The sequence below is a fragment of the Stegodyphus dumicola genome, chromosome 4, assembly GCF_044657685.1.
Source record: "Stegodyphus dumicola isolate Sdum_Otavi_A_Nest chromosome 4, ASM4465768v1".
Taxonomy (NCBI): domain Eukaryota; kingdom Metazoa; phylum Arthropoda; class Arachnida; order Araneae; family Eresidae; genus Stegodyphus; species Stegodyphus dumicola.
Window position 1 is genome coordinate 140,303,876 of NC_140771.1, and position 27,531 is coordinate 140,331,406.

At 33.2% G+C, this 27,531-nt stretch overlaps 1 protein-coding gene across 2 annotated transcripts in view; it reads left to right on the top strand.

Annotated features, from left to right (window-relative positions):
• The window catches only part of LOC118180950 (uncharacterized), an 833,338-nt gene that overhangs the window by 147,741 nt on the left and 658,066 nt on the right, over positions 1-27,531 (top strand). Inside the window, exon 1 of one of the 2 annotated variants that reach the window (XM_085815559.1) lies at positions 6,865-7,006. The exons of the other annotated variant lie outside the window; for it this stretch is intronic. The gene's annotated coding sequence lies outside the window, so the exon portion shown is untranslated. Of the gene's footprint in view, positions 1-6,864; positions 7,007-27,531 lie in introns of those variants that run through there. 2 annotated transcript variants of the gene reach the window in all.

Consider the following 27,531-nt stretch of genomic DNA (forward strand, 5'->3'; position numbering starts at 1 on the left):
ATACAAAGCTGTGATTTTCTTATGACTTATTTCCCATCCGATAGCCTGAACTTTTCCATTAAAAGAGAATGTAACGCATCTCGATTAAAATTTTACAAGTACGGCCGATGAAATATTAACAAATTATGCCTTGAATTAAAAATTCATGAAAGGTTTATATTATATTTACTCGGTTCTTTCCTGAAGTTTAATGTTAAAAGGTCAGATCGCGCTGTCAAAATGAATTCTGATGTTCAAATTAGAACCTTTAAGAATAGCTTACGGTTTCGTAATTTTAACTTAATTTCAAGGAAATTGGATTAATAAATATTAAATGCTGTGTAAAAGAAGCCTAAAGCACTATATATTAATCTAAAAGTTTATTTTTCTATGAATTTTATACGGTGTTGGTGTATTTAATTACGGCAAAGCACACTAGGGCTATCTGCCTAAGAGGAGGGATGCCTTCCGTGGAGGACTTTCTAAGGGAAACTGGCTCGTATACACGTTACACATAGGGAAAACCACGAAAACACCCATGCAGCCAGCCCGTTCGCGGGATTCGAACCTCGGACCGAACTACCAGTGTTCAGCGACTTTACCGCTCGGCCGCTGGTGGGCTCGAATTTTATACGTAACCTTTCAATTATGGAAAAAATATTAGAACAGTTTAATGAATTTCCCGATCAGATACTGTTACTGATTGATGGATTTATTGTATGATAATAAGGTCTTGATCCTTCCATATCTAGAAGGAAATGTCATTAGTAAGGAATTTTACAAAGCTTTTCTTTAAATCCTAAATTTACGCTTTTATTTTCTCATTTGGCCCTCATGCACTTTCATTCATACTACAGTTTTATTTCCCCCATGCTCTCCAGCAAATGTACTGAAATGTACTTAGGGTCTTTTATGTTGTGTTACCGCGAACAAAACTACCGCTACACAACATCTAACTTTGTTAAATTTGACACAGAAGACCTTACAAGACTCCCTACACGAAAATTCTTTCCTAATGTAGAAAGCGAAAGCTTATATTTACTTTTAAACGTGTTAACTGGAGAGCCTAAGATTAAACACACACATATATATATATATATATTAACATTCAATTCTTTCACAATTCAAATACATAGAGGCCAAAATTTATCTTCTGTGCAATTTTAACTTTACGATATTTCAACACAAAGATTAAGCATTTCTACATGAACATTTAAATATTTACACATCAATTTAAATTCACTTTACATCAACAGTCATAGTTGCTTAGTTACAATTTACCAATTTTTACACGAAATCTTAACTTTAAGATAACATATTTTAGTATTCTAAGAGTCTTCCGACTAAACTTATTCACAATTTACTTCTCGCAACTTGCGAGTTCTTAAGAGTATTTAACGCTAGTAGCTTCTCGTCAAATTGCTAACATAAAAATCTATGATTACGAACATTTGCAATCAATCTTTCGCTATCTGCGATTTAACTTTTCTAAACATCTTTAGCAACTAGAACAAGATGATATAATTTGAACTTCAAAGAAAAATAAGCAAAGAAATATTTACTTATCTTTTTCTGTATTCCTGCATTCTGATGTTCCAGAATTGCTCGAACGTCGGGAACCTGATGACCTCCAATCTTCTTCTCGAACTTTGATGTTCCGCGCCGTTTGCTTTCGATCTTTTCCTTTTTTGCTTCGTATCTAGGAATCTGGGAATCTTGCGGGCGGGTTGAGGAATCTGGAATGCCAATGTCCTTTTTAGCTCCGGAGGGGATATCCGTACTTCAGGTTCTTTGAATCTTCTCTTGGCCCTTCTAACTTGTTGATGCGGCACGGTTTTCTCTACAGATCTTTTCTGGCTTTTCGATCTCCATCCTGGTCCTCCTTGGGCCTCCCTTGTAGTTGTTGCTGCTGAAAACTGTGGTTTTCGTATAGTTTCCATTCGTCGTTGAATTTTCTCCTTTACTGGACCTTCTCTTCTGGCCTCCCTCTTCTGGTCAGTGGTACTTGAATTTTCGCAGAATCCTTGGCTCTGACTCGTTCATCTGTCGGTGCTAACTTCCTCCTTTTTTGTGCGCTTGTAGCATTACTGGAATGGATTCCCCTGGTCGAAGTTTGCTGGTTCTGCTTTCTTTTTTGTGTTGGGGGACCCCAACACAAAAAAGTTCTCTCCTCACTTCCAGGATCCTGTAATAAATCCTGAAATATTTTAAAGTCAGTGCGGCTGTAATAAGGTTTTAACTGATCGATATTTGCAACCAGTTGTTGGCCATTTTAGGTCTTTAAATAAAACGTGGCTTCTCTTATTCTTTCCACAATGTACGGCCCTTCAAACCTGGGCTCAAACTTCGCAACTCTGTTTTCAGGTACAGATGATAATATTTCAGCTTAAGAACTTTCTGTCCCATTTGATATTCCAATTCCCTTCTATTTCTATCATAATAGACTTTTTGCTTTTGCCTTGCTTTATCAGAGCTTTTAATTGCTTCGTCCATAATTTTCTGAATGTCTTTTAACTTGAATTCTTCTTGTCTCTGCTGTACAAAGAACAGCTTATCAAAAAGCGTTATTATTTTTCTTCCTAAAAATAATTCCGCGGGGGGGGGGTCTTCTGCGTAGTATCGTGCTTTGCGGTTCTCAAGGCAAAATGTAACTCATTGACACAGCTGTCCCAGGGGTCATGAAAATTTTTCACATATCCCCTGATAATTTTTACAGTATTCTTATTTACGCGTTCTGCAATATTCGAGTGCGGTCTATATGGTACCATTTTTAGATGGTGTATGCCAAGTCCTGTGCACAAATTTTTAAATATACTGCTAACAAACTGTTTTCCGTTATCTGATATTACTTTTAGTGGGGCCCCGTATTTTAAAATATATTTATTTAAGAACGAATATGCGACTATTTTAGCTGGAGCTCGTTTAAGAGGGACTATTTCTAGCCATTTTGAAAAATGGTCAACGATTGTTAAAATATATCTGTTTTTATTTATTTTCGTCCTAGAGTAGGGTCCTAGCAAATCTATGCCAACTATTTCATTTGGAAAAGTGGTCTTTATGTTTTTTAAATACCCGGCCGTGTTGTAATTAACATCGTGGTTTAAATACCGCTCCTCCTCATTAAATATTCAGCAAGATTCCAAAACTACGTTCTGGCAGGAAGTAGTAAGTTGAAGTTAAGAATTTGACAGGAAAGGAACTTTTAAGAATTTGACAGGAAATAAATTTAAACTGTTAATAAAATTAACATAATCCTTACAAAATATCCGTTTCCATCAGGCTAAAAATGCAACATTGCAGGGTGCACTTGATCTGCCAGTATATCTAGGTATCTCATTGCTATTTGTTTACTCTCGGAGAAAACCAGGACACAACTTTCATGCCAGCAGAACATGCCCTACATCATGATACTCCCACCAGACCCTTGACCAGAAAAGTCCATCAGACTCCTTGTACAGTGCGAGTAAGGCAAGTTGGGTTCATGGCTTCATAGAGGATGATTGGCACTGATGGAACGCGCAAATTCGACGCTTTCCATCAGTGCAAAATAAGGTGTAGCGTGATTTATCCGACCACATTACCCGTTCCAATCCTTAGATGTCCAGTGATTTCCCTTCGACACCGCTGCAAACGAATTCTTGTATGTCGGGCAGAAATGAGTGGTTTTCTCACAGGCACCCGACTATACATTCCTATTTTCTGCATATGGTTAGAGCTAAAATCTGTTGAGAAGAACCTTGGTTGATGATCTGTGTAAGTTGAAGAACAGTAGTGTCTCTTTTCGTCAGAGAAAACAATTCGTCGGAGAAGACGCCGATCACTCTCTTTGAAAACTGTGCTCGAAACCGCAGTTATGTCTTTTAGAGAAGAACTGCGGGTTCTGATTCCAATTTTTGAAAACCTTTGATATGGCTGCTTTTGAGAATCCAGTGAGATTTGTAGTCTTCGAAATCGAGGCTCCTGTTAAATGGGCACCAACAATAAAGCCTTTTCAAATGGTGAAAAATCTATCGTTTTTCCCATTTTATTTCATTCATCGTAAAAAATACTCTTACAATTTACTTATGCTAGCATTCTAACCACGCGTAGCCCACGTCATAAAAAAATTACATTCTTCATACTAGTACGCATTCAAATGAAAATCTCAAAGAATTCGAATTCATTGACCAATATGTGTACGCACAACGTTAGATTTTCAAGTTGAGGAGACAACTTACAAAATTTTAATTTATGATCTTCCAATTGAAGATTCAGTTTTAAAACTTAGAAGGAATTATTTTTATGGAGTTCAGCAGAAAAAGACATTGAATTAGTATTTTAAAAATCATTGACAGTTATTTATGTAAAAGATTAATTGTTATAAAGGAAAGCAAAGTTCCGACCTGAGTAAGATGAGCCAAAGTGTAAGATACTGTTGCTCAGGCTAGTATTAAACGAAAAGAAAGTTATTGCTTTCGAAAAGGATTACAGTATTATTCAGAACAATATAGTTTTCTTAATTTAAACTTAATCTTCTCTTATTTTAACTCAACTTTGTTTAAGGATACACTTTATTACCTGTAAGATAAAATAAATAATTGACGATGAGACGTTCATAGAAAAAACATCGCTAGTTACTTAGGAAGACATTACGTTTAAAAAAAAATGCAGTGCAATACTATACAATAACACAGTAACACATAAAAGAGATTTTTTCCACATGTTTAGCTCTTTGCCTAATTTTTACACTTTTTCATGCTATTTTTATACTCTATATTACAAAAGCTCAGGATAACAGTGTATCGAAGGTATCAAAGGTAATGAGAACAGATATTTTGGTTTATCTTCTCAGTATACTATCAACAGGCTATTGTACTTCTGGCCATGTAATCTTTCTTATCTATTCCCACTTCCCACTATACTTGTGAAAATTTTCCGCATGGAATTGTGCAATTGCTCATCTGCCATCACACACTGAATCGTAATATTCACATGATTGGAATGTTGTAGTATCTAACTAAAATTTTGGCAAAAATCTTAAAAGATTCGAAATACCGTTGGGCAGCTATTACAAAGCTAGGGAAATCCTTTTGTCTGAGCAAAACCTTTCAGTGTCAGAAAATCTTGATGAAAATTTTCATCTGATTTAAACCTCCCTTACAAGAATTCTACGATTTACCACATAAATTGAACAGTCACGTGGTGAGATAAAAAGTCTTGAAGCATCAAGATCTAGGAATTTGTAACTTTTTACCTGATTTATGGAAATATAATGTGTTTTGGTATAAAATAATTATTTAATTGAATTTTGAATGATTGTAGGCTTTACTGTAAAATAATAATTTACAACAAATTTTAATTATATTTTTAAGTGCATTTTCGGATTTTTAATATTACATAACATTATGTGAGCATTACGTGAAATACTCATTGCGTGATTTCTCTTATTTTAAATCTCTGAATGCTGAAGGGACTGGTAAGAAAAGGGAGAGAAGTCCACCCGCCTGACATTGCTGCCATATGGTAAGTATTAAAGAAGAGAAGATATTATTCTCTTGAAATTGAGTAGCATGGTCACTTACTAACCAAAACAACACATTTCATAGAAGACGATGATTTATGGTCTAGTAAATGCACCGCATTTATTTGGCTGTACAATTCCATGGATAATGGAACATATCCTTTAATCTCATTTCCACCAAAGGAGAAAAAATAATTTAACAAAAATTAATCTAAAGGCTTTTCTGTTAGCTTGATTCGCACTAAAAAGTATGAAATAAAATAATTATATGACTTCTTGACCACAATAATAAAAGCAAACTAGCATTAATTACTTTTTTTGCAGTTGACACTGAGCATTTTAATGATTTTGCAACTCTCTTTTGACTTGTTGGATTTTTTTAACTTTAAAGATCTTACTTTTGCAGCATTTCGTCTTTTCCTTGGATACGTATTTGGAACATTTATCTAGAAAAACCATGTTTTTCACAATTTTTTAAATAACTAGATACGGATAATTTTCTTCGAGAAGAACACAAACATGGTCTTCCATCCATTGCTTCTTTAAAAGCGACAATATGTATGAAACCAAAATTATCAAGTAGCAGACGATAATTCGTACTTTCAAAAATATAGTTGCAGTCAAAAAAGTTGTTGTTTTTACAGCAAAGCAAAATGTAAAAATGTGACAAGAGACTCTGTACAGTACGGTGTTTGGCTCAGTGGAGCTTGATACATTCATGACTGCAGCATGTGATCTAAGACGTATGATAGCGAATCAAAATGGTCTTGGGAGATCTTGAAGGATGTATTGACGAGTACTGCTCGTCATTGTATTGACGATGTATTGACGAACTTTGCTCAAGCAAAGCCTGGTATTCTGATATGTGTTTGGCCACCAATGGCCACTATTTTGACGTTTTGAGCACTCGAAATATCTGGAGAAGTAGAGGTGCAGGAAGATTTTATTACCCAAACCTAAACATGATTATATTGATTTAATAATTAAATTCGTACTAACATATAATAAAATATTTTGTTTCGTTAAACTTTCCTTGAGGATCTGTTTCTGATGGAAATTATTTGCTTCATAAATTTTTCGTCTATGAAGCAAAAATTTATTTGTTTGCTGCCAATATTTCTTAATGCTTAGAATTCGAAAAATTTATAATTCCTCTTTTATTTGCATATACATATAAATACATATTTCTCAGTGGAAAAACAATATTATATTCCCTTTTTTTGTTGGCGTCATAGATTTGAAATCGCAAATGTGATATTTAGGTGCTAAACTAGATTCTAGTGATCAGGTTCGCAAATTTCCTTATCTATAAAACTGAATTTTATCTTTTTGTTATTATTATCATAGGAAGTTTGCACGAACGCACAGCAAGCTTTCCGTATTCACCGTAGATATTCCGTTTAAATTTTGTGCCGAGCAGTCGCCGAACGAATAAGATTGCTAAAAAGTGGTTGTTCACTATTAGTTCTAATACTGGCAAACGGGATAGATGCATGCTCTTATCTATGTTTTTTTCGCATATGTAACGTGAGTATGATTCAGTTTTTCTTACAAAGTTTTCCACAAAGTCACCTCTTCCCTCGACGAAAGATAATTTACGTGTTTTGACATAACGAAATAAACCAGTTATTTAACTTTTATCTAGCTTTCCTTGATATAAAGTTGTGCATCGAAGGTATACGCCATTTTTATAACAGTTCATGAGCAAGTTACCTGTAAGTCAATTACATATGGAAGTAATTTTATCTTATCTTTTCCTTTTTAGGGCAGTCAAGTGGATAACTTGTTTCGTAAATATGTCTAATGCCTTTATTAAATAAGATATTTTTATAAACAAAGAACTAAAATGAATTTTATTGCAACATTTAATTTTAAAGAAAGAATTATTTTATAAGAGATCGGAACAGTACATTTACTTAAATGGCGGCCAATAAGCAACAATTATATTTTATTCAGATAGATTTTTGTCTTTTTTACAATAGCTTCAGGTGTAAAGGGAATTCTCACAAATAAGAATTTAACAAAACATGATTCCAGCAATATCAGGCTGGCTCAAATAGTTTTTCATGGACATTTTTTGCCCTGTGTTGCTCTGTAAAGGCAAAGATAACTTTCAATATCTAAAGGAATACACTTGCGATGTAACTTTTCAGTTATAGGGTGTTACTTCTAAAAGCTTCGTAATGACGTTATCAACATTTACATACTTTTCAAGGTCTAATTTTCAGCTTAAAACACAGTATTGAAAACTACTAGACTTGAGCATTAAAATAAATATAAAATAAATAAATATTTGGCTTGCTTACCGGAAAACACAACATGGTTATCCAGATATTTTGAATATCTGTAAAAGTTATGGTGGCACTTACGCTGGATATTTAAAAGTGCTAATCATCTTGCCAGCAGGAGTTCGGAATTAATGTTAAGTAATTTAATTTTGCCTTTTATAAGCAGAGAATTAACACAGACCATAAATAATTTTTATATCCACAGCAGGAAATATATTTTATAACACTTACTACAGCGATACCGTTTGCTTGAATATTCATTAAATTCAATTGCTATTCATTAATAGGTTTAATTTTATTTATTATAAAAGAACGATCGAAAACTTTTCGCATTAATCGTCTGGACGAATAAACTTAACTCGAGAACAAGCTTCGTTAATGTGTTCTCAACCTAGATATGGTTATCATTATAATGTTAATCGGCTAATTAAATATTCAAGAATATAATGCTAAAGAATAAAGCGAATGCCGTAAGATCTGTAGTTTATCCGTCAGCTGCTAGATCGACTGAATAGTTAATAAATATTTTGCAAGGTAATAATTAAGTAGCTACTGCCGATACTGTTTAATAGATGGAGCGTTTAATAAATAGAGCGTTTCAGGAACTTATTGTTGGAAATATCGTGTCAACAAATTATGTTCACAAGTAAAGAATCAAAATTCATTTACTAAGATATTCGATGCAGTTTATCAATGATTAATTCGAAATAATTTGAGTTTTTCTGTATGGCTTGATGCTTATCCATGTGGAGCTCATTAGTTCTACTTTTTAATGTGAAGTCGGTTCTCATTTTCAAGCTAACTGCTTCAATCATTTTGACGTCTCTAACTTCTTAATCGCTGTTATGCCATGTTGAAATGATACCGCAGATAGCTTTAATTCATATTTAATCCTTAAATTCTCTGGACTCGGATGCATGAATTTGTCTCTAAATACTGAAAACTACAGCATTTTCTGATGACGCGCTTATTTTTTTCAGATTTGTAAATAACACTGAAAGTGAAATTTGAAGTATTTTGTTTAATATGGAACAAATGCATCAAAATATCTTTAAAAAGACTTTTGAAAGTACAGTGATAATTTATAGATATTTCCTATGTGTTTCTATATATTTTGACTAAGTTTAATTTTATATACATGTATTAGTTAAGACTTTGTATGACGAGAAACATTTTACAAAATCAACAACGTATGCTTGCGAATAAATCTAAGAAACTGTTAACTATTATTCAGGCACGCGCACTAAAACGTTGCTGTCTCTCTTAACATAGTTCAAAACTTTAGTGATGAGGAATGTAAAATATGTTTCAAAGGAATTAATAGGGTTATAAATGGACTGTATTTACCTACTAAAATATTACCTTCCTAATAGATAATAATAAAAATGTTGGTAAAATACGTAGTAAATGTAAGCCGCGGTCAAGTACACTAGAAATAAAAGTTACATAGATGGCGCAAGAAAAGAAAAAATAACAAAATAAGGAAGCAAAATACTGATTATTACAATAATAAACAAATTAGAATTATAAATCTGCATTCTAAATTAAAGTTTTTACGTGTATTATGAAATATCATACAGATCACAATTAAAATAGATTTTCCATAGGAACATCAACCTCGTTTTCATGAATTTGCCTTAAATTAGATAATATGGGATTCTTTTATAGCAAAGTTTTAGAAAGGTAGTTACTTTGAACTTAAATATTTATTAATAATCATTTGAGGATGGAAAAGCTGTTAACACAGACTTGATAGCGTATGATTAACCGCCTACTGAACTACGCAACTAAATTTTATTCAAGCAGCCGAAAATTAACATATTCGAGCAATTTGGAGCATATAGCAAATATATTTAAATCATTATTGATGCTTGAATTCAGTTCAATATGCGTAAGACAAAAAAAAAAAGTGTCGGGAAATTTGCGGGAAATCCTAAAAACCAGAAAATTTCAAATTTGTGAAATCCCAAGCTTTTCCTATACCATCATTACCTGAAACGTTTGAATTTTTGTTTTCTGGTATTTAGAGTACAATTTTATATTCAGATACAGTTATCCTATCTGTAAGATCATTGCCAACATTAGAAAAATTCTTCAAGGATACTTAATATGAAGAATTCTATCCAGATCACTAGTCCATATGCATGCTAAATTACAAAATTCGAATGTGTAAGATTTTCGCACTTTCATGCTGAATACCTTTTGTAAATGTTATTCCATTGCTTTTATGCATATAATTTTTCCATGACAGATTAACTGTTCTGCATTCCATTCAGAAGATTTATTCTGAACTCTGTTTCATGTATGTGAGTAAATGTTGACTATTAATGACTTATAAACCTGGAAAGGACGCGTTGATCTGTAAGTTGAAATATTAGTATCAGGCGGAGGAAATCAAGTTTAAAGTGGCCATACTATTGTATTATATTAATACTGCTAGTAATGAAAACTGAATAATGTGAAGAGTGCAGATGTGACGCGACAACGTTACCATGCTGTGTTTAACTGCCCTCTTTGACAGCCCAAACACTCCCTTTCGAAAAGCTCTCATCACTTGTTAGGTACATTTTAATTTTATAGCAGTTATTTTAATTTCGATGTACTTTCCTATCGATTCTTGTTTCCGCTTACAACTCCCTACCAGAATGAATTTTCAGAATTGCGCAAATGAAAATGAGTTAGAAGTAGTATTTAAGAACATACTTCGAAAGAGACGTTCGTTAAATTAACGAACTGCTAGAAAAATACGCTACTAGGAAAGTACGTAGAAAACGTTCCTAGTAGCGTACGAGAAAGGCACGCTACTAGGAATCCTGAGTAGCGTGCCTTTCTCTTCGTGCTAAGTCTCTCTAGAAGCTGTTATGCTCAGCCGTATATTACGTGCCTTTTTATACTCGCCAGCAAGTTTATATTAAAGGCCAACTACGTTAGATTTCCGTTAGCTTCGGCTAAGTCTCTTTTAGTTAGTTCTAATTTAGTTCTTATTTTGATTTCAAGCCTGAGAGGAGGCTATATTGTAAGCCCGGGAAAGAGGCCATTTCTCCATCTTATTTTGAGTGAAATAAGGGTAGTTAACCCTTCTTGTGTCTATGTCTTACTTGCTTGAACTCAGCGATAAGTCTATAACAAGTTCACTAGCTTCCTCAACGTTCATTTTAGTACAAAAAAAATGAGGAACTCTACACACTCTCGAAAAGTACTTTTTGTCATCATCGACGCGCTTTTATTTTGTATGTGTAATAGAAGAGAATTATCTTAGTTTAAATTCTTAAAATACACATTCTTTGCTGCTTTTCTGTAAGAATAGGTGCATTTATTCCTACTATCCATATTTATTGTGTTTTCTTCTTCACAGCTTCTTCAGAATCCCAAAATTTTTGATAGAAACATTTGATAAAACAGCCCTATTTCATTGCAGTTATAAAATTCCTTTTATGCATATATGCTTACAAGGTTAAATACATTTGTAGAGTCATTAGGTTATATCGATGCTGAGTCGTGAAAGCGCTTATACATTCAGCTAAGTATAAAGTATAAGGAGGGTAATGTACAAGAAGAAAATACCTTACACAATCAGCATCTATTCATTTCAAATAACTGCGTCTTCTGCGTTGCCAGAAACAATTTTGCAAAATCGTTCCATGAACAATTGTAAACTTTTTAATCCTTCTATGTCAGCATAGAAATTTTCTCATTTCTCGAGCGTTGGTTTAAAACACTTGCGCAGTGATAGGTAAATTGTGAGCTCTGGTTACTATAACATGACAATAATGCAAAGTACTTGTAACGTCAAAGTATATAAACTAAGCGGATTATCTGAATTGAATTAGCTCTTTTAACTTTGAAAGCTCCTTAGGCGTTTAATTTTTAATTTTTTTACAATAGTTCATAAAGAACTTCGAAAATCACCCTTTAGCTACTTGTTTGTATTTTGCGTTCTTCATACCTGCATAATTCATGTTTTTGAGCTTGAGTTAAACTCTGAAATTTCCGTCGAATGTTAATGAGTCAAATCTCAAGAAATCTCAAGAAAGATTTAAAGTCTATGAATATATACCCGCTACTCTAACAGACATTTCAGCTCAAGATACCATTTTGGGAAATAAAAAAATTAGTTTTTCCTTTACTGCTTTGAAACGGAAACCCACTCGGAAATTAATTTGATAACGGTCGCAAAATTCATATTTTTTCTTTAATGCGTAATATGCTACTGTTAACGGACAGCTAAAGCAAAATGATTTAAAAGGAATGAAAGTTAGTAAAAAGGATTTTTTTAATTTCGAAGAACGGCAGAAAGAAGAAATTAATATTCGATATTTTTGTCATTCATGAAAAGATTGAAAAATTAAGCTTAAAGGGGAAAGCTTTACATTAAAATGTAAAGTATTCTTCTGTAAGTTAAGTAACATCAAATAATTATATAATTAAAAGTCAGCCAATAGAAGCTATTCAATTTAAGATTTTTAAGTAGACTGATTTCAGTATAAGCTGGATTACCACTGACATTATGTGTCGAGATATAATCCGTTCAAATTGAGAGAAAAGGAAAAGCGCTGGATCTCCTACATTTCAAAATGCTTTAAAGAAAATTTAAGATTAATTTCACTAGCTGTCTTGACAAAAAACTATTTATGAAGAAAGCTATTGTTAAACTGTTCTCAAAGTATAGCTTATTCTTGCTGAAAAAGCAACCCTTCTCAGTATCAAGTCCAGATCGGCGCGATGAATGCACGAGCGTTTAAAACATAAATCTTATCAGGGCTGCACACAAAAAATTAAAAGGGAAGAAGATTACCATAATGTTCGACTCGCTGTATTTTGAGAGGAAAAACACAGTTTCGGTAATTTATTTTACAGAACTGTTTTGAGCAGGGGGATTCCAATGGTCTCGGTATTGGTTACGGGGTTGGTAGTTAAAATTATTTTTGACACCACTGACATTTAAGAATTAAGGAGGAGGACTTTGAAGCTCCATATAGCATTTCAATTTAATTGCGAAAGCAAGGTGTTGCGATATAATGTGAAGGAACTAGATACCCGTCCTCGTTTTAAACATAAACTTATATTAAATAACTGCACAATGCAAGTATAAACAAGAAAATGACATATAAAACTTATAATACGAGAACAGAACAAAAATAGTGAAGAATAGACAGCATTTCAGCTGCCTTGCGAATGCCTTCGTCTGAGTCTGACTGTTCAACTGAATTAAATGTTCTTTGGCATAGTTCCAAATGCGAAAGAGTCAGGTTGAGTTGTTCTGTTCCGGCGCACTGGAAGTTACTCCCACCCTATCAGGCATTAGTCCTGATATATGGGCAAAGGAGCTAATTTATGAATGTTTCTTTTAAAAATAGAGCTTTTAGTTTTAACCGTGGCCACACGAACTAGTCCGTCAGTACCATGGTGAAGTTCGACCACTTGTCCTAGTGGCCAAGAACCTGGAAGATGAGCATCATCTAGTAACAGGACGATGTCTCCAATTTTCATATTCGGCTGAGCGTTCTTCCATTTCTTTCTGGTTTGAAGAGAAGATAGATATGCTTTGGTCCATGATTTGCAGAAGTCCTTCCGCATCTTTTGAAGGAGATCCCACCTATTCCGTATATTAGGAGGACTAGTAAGAGGTAGTTCAGGAGGGGATAGGATCACGTCTCCTGTAAGAAAATGTGAAGGAGTGAGAATATTAATGCAATCAATGTCAGTATTGTTTACACTACATAACGGACGAGAATTTAAAATGGCTTCTATCTGAGCCAATAGAGTTGTCAATTCTTCGAAAGTAAGTAGCGTTTCACCTATTACTCTTTTACAGTGATATTTGGTTGATTTAATTGCGGCCTCCCAAATTCCTCCGAAATGAGGAGATGCTGGAGGTATAAAGTGCCATTCTATTGATGCTTGAGTTAAATGATGAGCAACGGCTTCGTTCTTAGGAAGTGAAGCCCACAATCGTTGTATTTCGCTGAGCTTTCGATTAGCCCCAACGAAGTTTGTTGCATTGTCGCTGTAGATGTGACATGGAGCTCCTCGTCTAGCACTGAAGTGACACAAAGCAGCTAAAAATGCATCAGCGGTTAAATCGCTGACTGCCTCGATGTGTAGTGCCTTAGTAGCGAGACAAATAAATAGAGCAATGTAACCCTTGGTTGATTTTGCTCCACGACCCTTGTTGAATTTGATTGAAATAGGACCGGCATAGTTCACTCCGCAGTTGAAGAAAGGCCTCTCGAGTGTTACACGATGCTTAGGTAGATTACCCATAAGCTGAGATGCGGTGGATGCTTTAAGTTTGAAGCATTTGATGCATTTGTTCATTTGATGCATTTGATGCATGCCCACAATCGTTGTATTTCGCTGAGCTTTCGATTAGCCCCAACGAAGTTTGTTGCATTGTCGCTGTAGATGTGACATGGAGCTCCTCGTCTAGCACTGAAGTGACGCAAAGCAGCTAAAAATGCATCAGCGGTTAAATCGCTGACTGCCTCGATGTGTAGTCCTTAGTAGCGAGACAAATAAATAGAGCAATGTAACCCTTGGTTGATTTTGCTCCACGACCCTTGTTGAATTTGATTGAAATAGGACCGGCATAGTTCACTCCGCAGTTGAAGAAAGGCCTCTCGAGTGTTACATGATGCTTAGGTAGATTACCCATAAGCTGAGATGCGGTGGATGCTTTAAGTTTGAAGCATTTGATGCATTTGTGAACACATTTATTAATTAGTTTTTTTCCTCCTATGATCCAATATGATTGTTTGATAATGTGGGACAGTAATGAAGCACCAGCATGTAAATAAGTCACATGCTTTTCTTTTACGATGAGCTCACTTATCTTGTGTTTAGCAGGTAGAATCACTGGGTGCTTTTGATTAAAAGATAATTCTGAATTTTGTAAACGCCCTCCCACCCGTAAAAGACTGTTTTCATCTATAAACAGATGGAGGGAATGTAGCTGACTTTTTTTAGGCAACGATCTTTGATTTTTAACGCATTTTAGGTCTTCATTAAAATAATCTTTCTGAACCCATCGAATTATGATTATTTCTGCATTTTTAGTTTCCGTGTAAGTGAGTGGAGAAAAGGAATCAATTATAAGTGTTTGACATTTGTTATTGGTTTTGCACTTATTGATGAATCTTAAACAATATGCTAAAATGCGTATAATCTTAGAAAATGATGAATATTTTTCAAATAAATCACTATATAATTCATTTGATGTAGCACTATGAAATGAAAATATAGGATCAGATCTTTGTTCAGCTTTAATTAGATCCTTGATTTCTTTGGAAGCGGATTCCTTTTTCGGCCAGTGAGACGAATCTAAAAAAAGCCAACTTGGGCCATTCCACCACAAGGTGCAATTAGGAAGACATTTGGGATCAATACCACGCGAAGCGATATCTGCTGGGTTCTCTTTGGAAGGGACATGCCTCCAGTATTTTGTTGGAAGTACTTCGATTATTTGAGACCAAATCTTCAGCAAGACTTTGTGGAATAGGAGAATGCCAGTCCCCTTTTGTAAGCCAGAGCTTCTGATAAAAATTTTTCATTACAACAGTACATGGTGAAATTAATCCTAATGGATCGAAAATGCGTGCCGATTGGGACAAAATGCGTCTTTTTGTCAGCGGTGAGGTGAGTGCAAGTGCGGGTTTGAAAATGAATGTGTCTGTTGAAGAGTTCCAAAATAATCCTAAGAATTTCGTGCTTTCCTTATCATTAGGAATTATTTCTAAATTAGTGTCCGTTGAACAATGTTCTTGAAATTCTGCAATTCACTTTCGTAGTTGGAAACCGTGCGTTTGTAAAATATTGGTAATTTCCTTACAAAGTGATATTGCATCACTATCGGTACTTGAAGCCGATAGCAAATCATCCATGTATACATCGTGTAGTAAAGTATGAGAAACAGCACTATTTTGTGAATAATCTAGTGCAATTTGCTTAATGCACCTAGTGGCTAGGAAAGAAGCTGGAGCTAAACCATATGTTACGGTGTTTAACTTGTATGTGCGTATTTCTTCGTTAGGATTGAACCTCCAAAGAATTTGTTGGTAGTTCCGATCCTCATCGGACACTAAAACTTGACGGTACATTTTCTCTATGTCTGCTGAAAAGACTATTTCCAGAAATCGAAAATTAAGTAAAATTTCGAAAATGTCTCGTTGCAATTTAGGACCAACACCCAAGATTGAATTCAATGATTTACCGTTGGAAGTTTTACATGAAGCGTCGAAAACGACTCTTAATTTGGTAGTTGTACTAGACGGCTTGATCACTGCATGATGGGGAAGGAAATATTGCTCATTCTGAAATCTATTTAAACAGATTTGTGTGACCAATTCCATATGACCTAAATTTTCATATTCATGAATAAAATCCTTGTATTGGTTTTCAAATTCCGAGTTTTCCTTAAATTTACGTTCCATAGCATATAATCGAGAAAGTGCAGCTGGTTTTGAATTACCTAATTCAGATTTAGATTTTAAAAATGGCAACTTCACCACACGACCATTTGAATTAATTGAGTAATTTTCCCGAAAATGTGTTCAATAAATTGTTCTTCAGGTGAGAATATAGTGTCAGTTGAATTTGGCACTTCTTAACTCCCAAAACCTTTTCAATTCGCAGTCAATATTTATTTCATAAATATGCATGTTTGAAAGTGAATTTGATTTCGTTTGCGATTCCGGTAGTTTTCCGGATATGAGGAAACCAAAAATTGAGTTTTGAGCAATTAAATCACTTTGAGAACAAGTTATTTGTCCAGGAATTAAAATAGAAAACAAGTAGTCAGATCGTAGAATAATATATATCTTATCCGGAATGTGAAAATATGGATCAGCTAACTTTACATTTTTCAAATGCGAAAAGTCTCTCTCATTTATTTTTTGGCTTGGAAGCGCAGCAGTTAGTTTATCTAATACAAATGCCTTAATTGGCATTCTCACTGACGTATCATGGATTGACATCAACTCGATTTCAACAGAACCTTTTGTAACTGCGACTTCTGACTCAGCTAAACCCTTGACAGGAAAACGCGGATTTTTCCTTTTAAATCCCAATAAATTAATACAAGATTCAGATAATAATGTTGATTCGGAATCACTATCACAAAGCATTCTAATATTACGTTTCTGACCCATCGAATCAATTACATTTACATATGCAGTTGGCAATAAGCCAAAAGTTGTTTGAACGCTATTATTTTGAATTACAGTTCCGTTTTTGTTTTCATTCGTAGACGCAATGTTTGGTATTTAATTCGCGTTTGGATTCTTTCTTTGCTGTTCTGACTGAAAACTGGTCTCAGAAAGAGACGCAGATGTGGAATAACTTTTTAACTGATTTTCACACAGAATACTATGATGCAATAACTGGCAATAATGAAAACGATGTTAGGACATACATTCAGATTTTTTGTGCTGACTAGAAAAACAATCTAAACAAAGATTATTTTTCCTGACAAATTGATTTCTTTCTTTGACAGTTAGTGCTTTAAATTTGGGGCATCTGAAAAGAAATGATCTGACTTACATATAATACATTTGATACTTTTGTTCACAGAAAATCTTTTAACACTAAGTTGAATTTTTTCCCTTTCTTTTTCATGGAAAATTTCTAAAGAGGAACATCTATCATTTATAAATTGAATAAACATTTCAAAAGTAGGAAATTCCACTTTTGCTGAAAACTCAGACCATTGTTTACATGTTTCGTTGTCAACCTTCTGTAATAAAATATAAATTAGCCAAACATCCCTTTCATTAGCTTTTGGATCAATAGATTTTAAACCTCTGATAATTTCATCAGATGTATCGGCAATTTTTCGCAAATTAATTGCATTTGCATTAATTACACAAGACTGATCCATGAAAGTTTTTATTAGTGATGTGACAATTTGTTTTTTCTTATCAAACTAGATAATAATTTTCCTCAGGCTTCCATATAACTATTTTCTGAAATATGTTTAATAATAGAAGCCGGTTCCCCTACTAAAAATGCCCCATAGAAACCAGTAAAACTTTTTATGGGTACCAAAAGATTTTATGGGTTTTTATTGACTTTTACTGGTTTCTGTTGGTCTCTGTGGGTTTTTTTTACTGGTTTCAAAATGACCCATAGAAACCAGTAAAACTTTCTACTGGTACCTATAGAATTTTTGATGGTCTCTATTGACTTTTACTGGTTTCTATTGATCTCTGTGGGTTTTTCTTACTGGTATCAATTGACACCCATACAACCAACATTCAATGGCAGAACTTTGTACTGGTTTGTATAGGTTTATATTGAATTTTGCTGGTTTTCTTACTGGTATCAATATAATAATAAATCTTCTGTTGGTTTATACGGGTTTGTGCTATTTTTTTATCTGACGTTAATATACTTCTTGTAAACAATAAAATTAACAGAATGAAAATATGATCTCTTTAAGACCACCAGAGTAACCTGTAAACGCAGGTGGTCGTTTTAGAGAGGGTTTTTACTAAATATGCTATTTTTTTTATATAAATTTTTTTTCGGAAACAATAACAGTATTCATATACACCACACACAACGAGGTCTCTCCAAGGCGACCAGCCGCAAATAAAAATTCATCTTTGCAAGTGGTCGCCTTAGAGAGGTGATGCTCAATACCAATAGATACTCACGTTCTCAGAGATACGTTTATCTTTTAGAGGTGGTCATCTTAGGGAGATTGCATCTACGGAATGAATCTCTCTAAGGCGACCAGACACACTTGCAGAATTTTCTTTGTGAATGGTTGCCTTCCAGAGGGAATATTCAATACCAAAGTATACTTATGTTTTCAGAAATACTGGTCTCTTTCAGAGGCGGTCGTCTTAGGGAGGTGGTTTTTGCTACGAGTTGGTTCTCTGAATACACACACTTAAGCACTTACATTTCTGATATTACAAATAAACACCAGTATCAACCAACATCTCTTTAACGCGAACAAGTTCATTCACAATCGCAAAACTTTTCTCCCTGTTAACGCTGACGTGAAGAAAAAATTCCCCCTCCCTCCCCCACTCTCAGAAGTTTCCCAAACAAGCAATATGGCGCCGCTTTAGTTGTTGTTGTGTGATGGTGGTGTTATTTTCTTCGTGGTTGTAGTAATGCAATATATTATTTACTAGGATTTCCTGTATTACAAATTTTACTATGTTTACTGTTTAGAAATTAGTAATAAATAATAAAATACCAGCACTGACCATGAATATACCACTAAAGCCATGCACGTGTAATCGTGTCTAATGTTTGAGAGAACGTTGCTGATAACTGACTAGTTGTGAAATGGAGTTTCTGAGCGTGAAATTGATTTTCCATCTTTACTTTTATCCTGAAAAACAATGTGCTTAAAGACTGAAAAGTGATAATTTCAGGCTTGATAATTTATTTCAGTGTGCAGATGCAGGAATGTAGTTTTTCCATTCTACTGAAACTGTATTTTGGAAAATTTATTTTTTTGATTACAGTTTAGAAATACTTTTTTAAAGCTTGTTCATGTAGATGCTTTATCATTTGAATATTATGTACTAATAAATTTGAGCATACCTTACTTAAAAATGATCTTGCATGATTCAATTTTGAATTTTTCGACTAATGTGATGTGGCCGAGCAAAAAGAATGTTTTTTTATGTTTTAAAAAAATGTACTAATTATATTTCGCGAGCAAAAAAGGTAAGTTTTATTAATGAAATAAACATTGAAGTATTTAATGTGTTTATTACTTATTGAATGGGGTAGACAAGACATACAAGCTTAATCTTTTTTCCACTACTAAAATTATGTGAAAATTTAGATGATCATAGTAGCTTACATTGTTTTTCCTTTTTGGTCTATTTTTCTTTACAAGTATGAGACTAGAACCACATTTTTACATTAAATATTTTGTGCTATTTTGTTAAAACACATATAATCATTTTTATGCATACTTTAATTTTCATTATTATTAGTTTGATGAAGAAAATTTCAAATGTGTTTTTCATAAATTGCTTTTGAAATAGAAATAAATTTGTGAATAAGATTTATGTAATATTAAATGTACTAGTCTTGGGAGTATAAAACGTGAATTATTTATTTGAAAAAAATTACATTTAGTTGAAACCTCATATAGTGGTTATTTTCTTAAATGACCACCTCTGATAATGGCACATTTGTCAGGACAATAATTAAATAACAGGACTTAAAAATCATTCATAGTTTTGTCAGGCTACAGGAAACTGGCATTATCTTGAATTGTGGAGTTGATTGTTTTAGGAACGTTTTGCTGTATAATCAATTGACTTCGGTGTAGTAATTTTTACGAGGGTATGAATTTTGCAGAAGTAATTGAAAGTTTTTACGAGACATTTAAAACCAAAGCTTTTCGGATCATGAGTCTTATAAGGGCACTGTTATAGCATTGTTTTCAAATATAGTAATATTTAAACATTATTTTCGGAATCACTTAAACAGGCAATCCGGTTGTTCTCTGCGGATGAAAACTCATATAAATAAATCTTCTGTACAGCCTTATACAAATGCAGTTAAAATTACTGTTATTACAACTAAGTGAATATAGCCACATTTGTTTACAAAAAGTTATTATTGCTAAATACTGCACTACATCAATTTCATTTAGCATTGTAATTTCAGAAAATGCTCAGCATGATGTATTTTTATATTATATAATCTACTGTCAAAAACAATAGCTACCTTTTCAGTACTTTAAATTTTACTATTGAGAATTTTTATGGTTCAAAATAATATTTCTATACATTATTTCGAGTATTCTTTCTACAATAGAAATCTAAATAACTTGCACCTAAAACACTGACTCAAATTTATTCCAATAATGCATCGCTTTAATTAAATTTATGTTCCCTTGAGATGATATATGAAAAACCTTGTGTAATAATAAATTATTAATATATATAGGTAAATAGTATTTATATATATTTTTTCGTGTAAAGTGCAGAATCGCCTACTTATTTATTTGGCACTTTGTACAAAAGTAAAAGGAATTGGTTTTTTGTCAATTTTCTTTTGACTTTTAAAGTGAAAATAGGTTGATGTGTACATGAATAAAGTCAAAGGAGTGCACAATGGCATTTTTGTGCAGTTCTGAGATGTTTTTTTAAGTGAAAATAGGTCGATGTGTACATGGATACCGAGTATGTGCAATTCTTAAAAACACGCCAAGCAGTGGGCGATTCTACACTTTCCCCATTTTTCTATAGGAATTCAGTTTCATTAAATTAGTTATTTAGTATAATTATGTGTATATGAGTATATTCATACTTATTCACATAGATGGAATTTTTACAGTACGAAAGTTTATCTTTTTTACATCAAGAACTACATCTATATAATTATAATATAATAATAAAAGCAAGTGTAATGTGTCTGTCTGTCTGTCTGACCGAGCTCTCCAGCCAAATCTATCGCACGCAGGGACCTGGAATTTTTTATACGGAAGCACAAAGGGGCTGGCCACCAGACCTCGAAGCCCGATTTTCGATTTTTGAATTAGAAAAATTTAAAAAAAATTATTTATAATTAATTAATCACGGTTTTTTTGACTCACTGATATTATTATTCGTTTTCAAATAACGTTCGATTGTAACAATTGATTTCTTTATTCTAGCGTTAGTTTGCTGTTTTGACGATACGTTAAATCGATTAATTACAATTCATTTCTTTTTTGTAGCTTGTGGGGGGGGGAAGAGAGAGAGACAGTCTACATGTCCTACACTACTATTCCTGCGCTATTCACTTATCTGCATTTTCTAAATGCACGGGCAACGCCGGGCGGGTACACCTAGTATACTATAAATACCCATTATGGTATAGATTTTATTTATATAAAATCTGTGGAAGATTATATAGCACTAAAAGTGAGATACGGAATAAAACATTATACGCTATGAGATATTTTCTTAATTCCCGAACTGTGCGTTGAGAATTGGTATTTGTTGAAACTTGTAAATTTTTTAAAATTCATTTTGTTACAATATAATTTATTGTATTTTGGGTACTATTAAGTTTATTATAAGTTATCTTCATGTTTCATTTATCTTTTGAGAGATACAGGTAACATTCAAAGTATTGTAATAAGGGGTCGACACAGTGTTTGTATATTATTATTTCTTCACTACATTATATTCTTGGATTCATCCTTTCTTCCACGCAAAACATCTATGTGTATGTGTGTCATAATAAGCTGCAGGGTGTTACTATCATTGGTAAGCGAGCTTTAAGGGGATAGTAAGTATGCTAAATTTGAACTCTATGTTAAGTTTCTAATTTGCAAGTCCCGTATCCTTTTTGCTTGCTTGTTAATAATGTTTCTCTTCCTGAAAATTTGGGTTTCTTCTAGTTTTGTTTTTTAATTTGGTTTAGTGCATTGTAGGTAACTTAAAATTTAAGCAGATGCTAGAAAGTACCATCCTTTGGCAATACATTTCTCATTAGGTATCAAATTGTTAAACAAGCTGATGTGATTAAATACAATTGTTTAATTTCCCAATTAAAGAACTGAAATACAAATATATGCAGTGAGGTACAGTACTATATGTATATATTTATAATGAAATCAATAATATATATACAGTCAAAGTAATGATCCGCAACCATCAAATAAAATGATATTATATATATATGTAATAGATTCTGTAGTCGAATACAAGCAGCTGAATCCGTAATGAACAGCAAGAATTTTGATGGCTTAGAGATGTTGAAACTCCAATCCACAATGAATAAGAAATTTGGCAGTCGAGGTAGATTTAATTCAACTTTTCTTTCAGCAAATATGTTGCAGCCACAAACAAGTTGGCACATTATTTATGCCTATTCCAAAAATTAACATTTTTGATAAATGTGTAGTAAGAAACAAGGAGCAGACAGACTGCAATCCAGCTAATACAAAGCGTAAAAAGCAAATGCGTTACATTAAGGGTGAAATCTTAATTCAGACCGAGTTAATTTTGGTTCTCGATGCATTTTTACTCGTCTTTGATAGTTAATACTGCTGTAAAATTACTATTGGCTGTTTGAGTTTTAGTTTCTTTTACAACATCAAGTTATGTAAGAGTCATATGACATGAATTAATCTCCAAATGATGCAGTGCAGAAAGATTACTGTTTTTAGAATAGAGAAGGAAAATTAATTTTACGCTGCTAATTTAATCTTTTGCATATTCCTTATTTTTCTTACATATATATATGTACATACATCATTCGATGGTTGTGAATCATGACTTTGGTTATCATCTTTCTATTCATTTTATTTTCAGAATTATATAAAGGTAGTTTAAAATTTTGTAAAGAGAATTTATACAAATATTTTGTAATATGTTTATAGATATTGACGTGCATTAAGAAGGACGGGCTCGTAGGCTTCTAGATATTTTAAAATTTTTATTCATTCGCATTGAGTTTTATTTAAAATTACTTTACATGCTTTCTCCGCAATTTAGTTCTGTACATTTCATCAGTGCTAATTATGTACTTCTGCTGGTTTATGTTTTTATGGAAATTTGATTTACAGTTCTATTTTTGTGTATTGTTTTTTATAGGGATTCTGTATATGGATACCCTCTTCTATGTACGATTCTATGTATGGATACTCCACTATGGTATAATGCTATTGGTTCTGTTTATGGGTTTTGTGCAGCGATTTCTCCAAGAGGTACCTTTATTGGTCTGTGGATTTTTGTGTAGTGGTTTTTACAGGATTTGGTGTATGGGTGCCTGTATAGGTGTACATGCTTTTGCTTACTGGTTTTTACAAGGCATAGACCTACGGAATATCCATTTTTTAATGGAAATTTGGCCAATGGATGGATATGCATATAAAGTTTTGATTTTTGGCTATGGGTTTTTACTGGGATTTTGTTTATAGTGCCTGCAGTTCTACAGAGATTTGGCCTACTCGTAACCGTACAGTCGTACGGGTTTCTTTTTACAGGTTTTCTACGGGTATTTCGCATACAGGTACCTATACAGCCGTGCAGGTTTCTTTCTATGAGTTTTTACGGGTATTCAGCCTATGGGTACCCGTACAAACGTACAGGTTTCTTTTTATGGGTTTTTACGGGTATTTGGCCTACGGGTACCCATACAACCGTACGGGTTTCTTTCTATGGGTTTTTACGGGGATTTGGCCTACGGGTACCCGTACAACCGTACGGGTTTCTTTCTATGGGTTTTTACGGAGATTTGGCCTACGGGTACCCGTACAGTTGTACGGGTTTCTGTCTGTGGGTTTTTACGGGGATTTGGCCTACGGGTACCCACAGAGCTGTACGGGTACCCGTAGGCCAATTCCCCGTAAAAAAAATTTATGGGTTTCTACAGGGCATTTTTAGCAGGGTCATCAGTTAATAAACCCTTTAGATATTGATATTTTTGAATGTTGCTTAAATTTTCATTGTTATGCACTAATGATACATATAAGTCCTTGAAAGACATCCAGTTTCTGTAATTACCGTTGAAAGACTGCATATTTATTCTCAGTAATTTAAAATTATTAGCAGTATTTGTAGTACTGTAAACTGGTATTTGACGTTCATTAACATTAGTAACTTGCATATTAACAGTAACATTTAATTTCTAAAGTTCTTGTTGTAGTTTGGCTTTGGTTTCATAATATTTTTTCTCAAATTCTTCCATTTCAGAACTTTCCAGAGGAAGTTCTGCGTCTGCCTTGTCAAAATCAGAATAAATGCTTTCAATTTTTTGAAGTTTATTTATTAAATCGTATTTTTCGAATAACTGCTTATCATCATTAATGAAATTTGAAATTCTGGTAAGAGCAGCTTTAGCTCTACCTCTACTATTTTTTGCAATCTTAACCTTGTCTTCCATTACGACGTAATGGTGCAATGAGGAAAACCAAAGTCAAACTTGTAAAAAAAGAAAAAAAAATACTTATCTTGCTTGGTCTTTAAATGAAGTTCGATACTAAACGTATCCAGTAGTATCCATTCCTGTACCGAATGCAGCGTTGCAGTGCTGACGAAACCGAAATCAAAAGTCCTTTAGTCTCGCCGGTGCCTCCAAAATTATTTTGTTGCGATATAATGTGAAGGAACTAGATACCCGTCCTCGTTTAAACATAAACTTATATTAAATAACTGCACAATGCAAGTATAAACAAGAAAATGACATATAAAACTTATAATACGAGAACAGAACAAAAATAGTGAAGAATAGACAGCATTTCAGCTGCCTTGCGAATGCGTTCGTCTGAGTCTGACTGTTCAACTGAATTAAATTTTCTTTAGCATAGTTCCAAATGCGAAAGAGTCAGGTTGAGTTGTTCTGTTCCGGCGTACCGGAACACAAGGTATTTGTATTCAGTTGGTGAAAATGTATCAGTGCTAGTAGTTTGAAAAGTAACAACTATAGTTATAAAAATTAATCTGGTTCCAATTTTACTAAGTCTGTCGTTTAGTAACAATACAAATGAAATGACCGAACCTGTTGAATGATAATTGATCTCTGAATTAAGGGCTAATAAATTTGCAATACAGCTGAATGAAGGACCTTTGGAAGAAACAACGTTTAAATGATCTATGCGTGTTATTATAGTGGTTCTAAGCAAGAAATAATAAAGGAGATTTCTTTGCACAGAGCTTCTTAAAACATGCATAGAAACAGAAGATATATTTCATTGTTAAAAAAAAATCAGGAATTATGATATTCTCTTGTCAACATAAGTGCAGCTTCTTGGGACACTACACCAGCAGTGGTTGGAAAATATAGAGGCTTATAGCGTTTCTCAAAAATTAGATGCCTAACGTTTGGTTCGTCCATAGCTTTGTGCACAGGCAACATTTAATTAAGAAAAATATTCAAGAAGAGCTTCATACTGATTTAAAACAATGCATCAACGCAATAAATGATATAAAAGCTTGATAAAATATGAATAATAATAATAAACTCTAATAGTAATATAAAGCCTAAGCAATAACGCTAAAGTTTTGAATGACCGTCTTTTGGAACAATCAGTGTCATTGCAATGGTGAAAGTTACAACAATTTTGGTATTCACACAGGGGTACGGTAGCTGTCCAAGATTAATTATTTGAAGCGTTTTACAGATATTTTTAATATAGCGATAGAATTTTTCCTTGAAGTTGACAACCCCGTGTTGACACAATTAATAAAATTCAGAAAACATAAATTCTATTTGGCTGTTATGTATTTATCAGTCAAGGTCCTGCAAAACAAACTGCAAGGAAGAGACATCAGTATCACTAGAGCTATTATCATATTAAACTAACTTATTGAAGCTGAATAGGAAGGTATTCCCTTCTTTTGATAACTTAATGCGAATTCCCGTTATTTGAAATGATTGTATTTTATCAACCGAATAGGAAATGATTGCATCAACCGTAAATCTTATTCAAAATACATGGGTACCTTAAGTTTTGGAAATTAAAAATCATCCGAGAGAAATATCCCAAAATGAAAGTTATTACCGAATTACTGATTTTTCTATTTCCTTCCTGTGGTATTTGGTTTGATTTAATTGATTATGGCAAAACACATGAGGCTATCTGTGTTATGGGGTGGATGCCTTTGTGGAGGACTTTAAGATTCGGAATTCAAGACACGCTTGAACTACCAGTGTTCAGTGACATTACTGCTTGTCACTGGTGGATCCTTCTAGAGGAAATAGGATTTAATCAAGTCAGTAATTTACAAAGGAAAACAAGAAACAGGTTGAATATTTTTGAATGAGGTGATTTAAGAATTAAGTTAAGAATTAGCATCAATCCATCAAGCGCAGCTAACATTTTTTTTTATATCGAAATTTTGTGCATTTGGAATCTGTGATTTTGTTTATGAAAATTTGTTTATATTTGTAAAATTAAAATAAATAAAAATACAAAAAAATATTAAAACATAAATCTGCTAGACTAATTATTTCAAAATGTTTGTTCGTATCCTTAGTCTAACTGTTAAGTTATTTATAGGAAATTATTTGTATTATGATTATGTTGCGTTCTGTACATTATATAGAAACAAATGCGAGAAGGTCCAAGAATACAACCATTTTTTTAAAGTAGTCGATGCAAGAAGAGAAGAATCTCTTGTTTAGAGTTTAATACGAAAATTCCCCAATCCAAATCTCGCCTAAAATATATGAATAATAGCTTTCCAAGTAAATGAAATAATCATAACATTCAAAAGTAAAATAGAATGTAAATCTGATCAAAAAAATTATAAAAAGGTTTAATGGAGAAAGAAAAGAACCATCATATTAAAGAATTAATTGCTTTTGTTTTTACTTGATAAATATTATACACTTAAATTGTATTTCGATACAAGATAGTTTTAACCAAGATAGATTAACAAAGATACTTTAATCAAGATAAATTTTATGTCTTTTTAATTTTTGATACATTTTACCTTTATTGAAAGTTAGAAAAAAAGAAAAAGGATATCATGAAAGGAGATAGAATTTAAGAAGGAAGAATCTGAGGAATCTTTTTGAGGAAGAACTGAGTTTTATAATAGTTATTTAACGCTTGTTTCAAAAAGTAGTATAATTCTGAAATTAAATGATGTCAAACAAAGAATGTTCTAAATTTCAATTTACATCGTCAACGTGCCCTAAATGCATTAAACATGCAGGTTTTTGTGTGAAGTAACACCAGAAAAAAGGATGGTGTTAAGGATAACATTGTTGCGAGAAAATAAAACTTACACTAATCCAAAAATTAATACATTTTTGAATAAATTGTATTTTAACCGATTTAGTAATTTT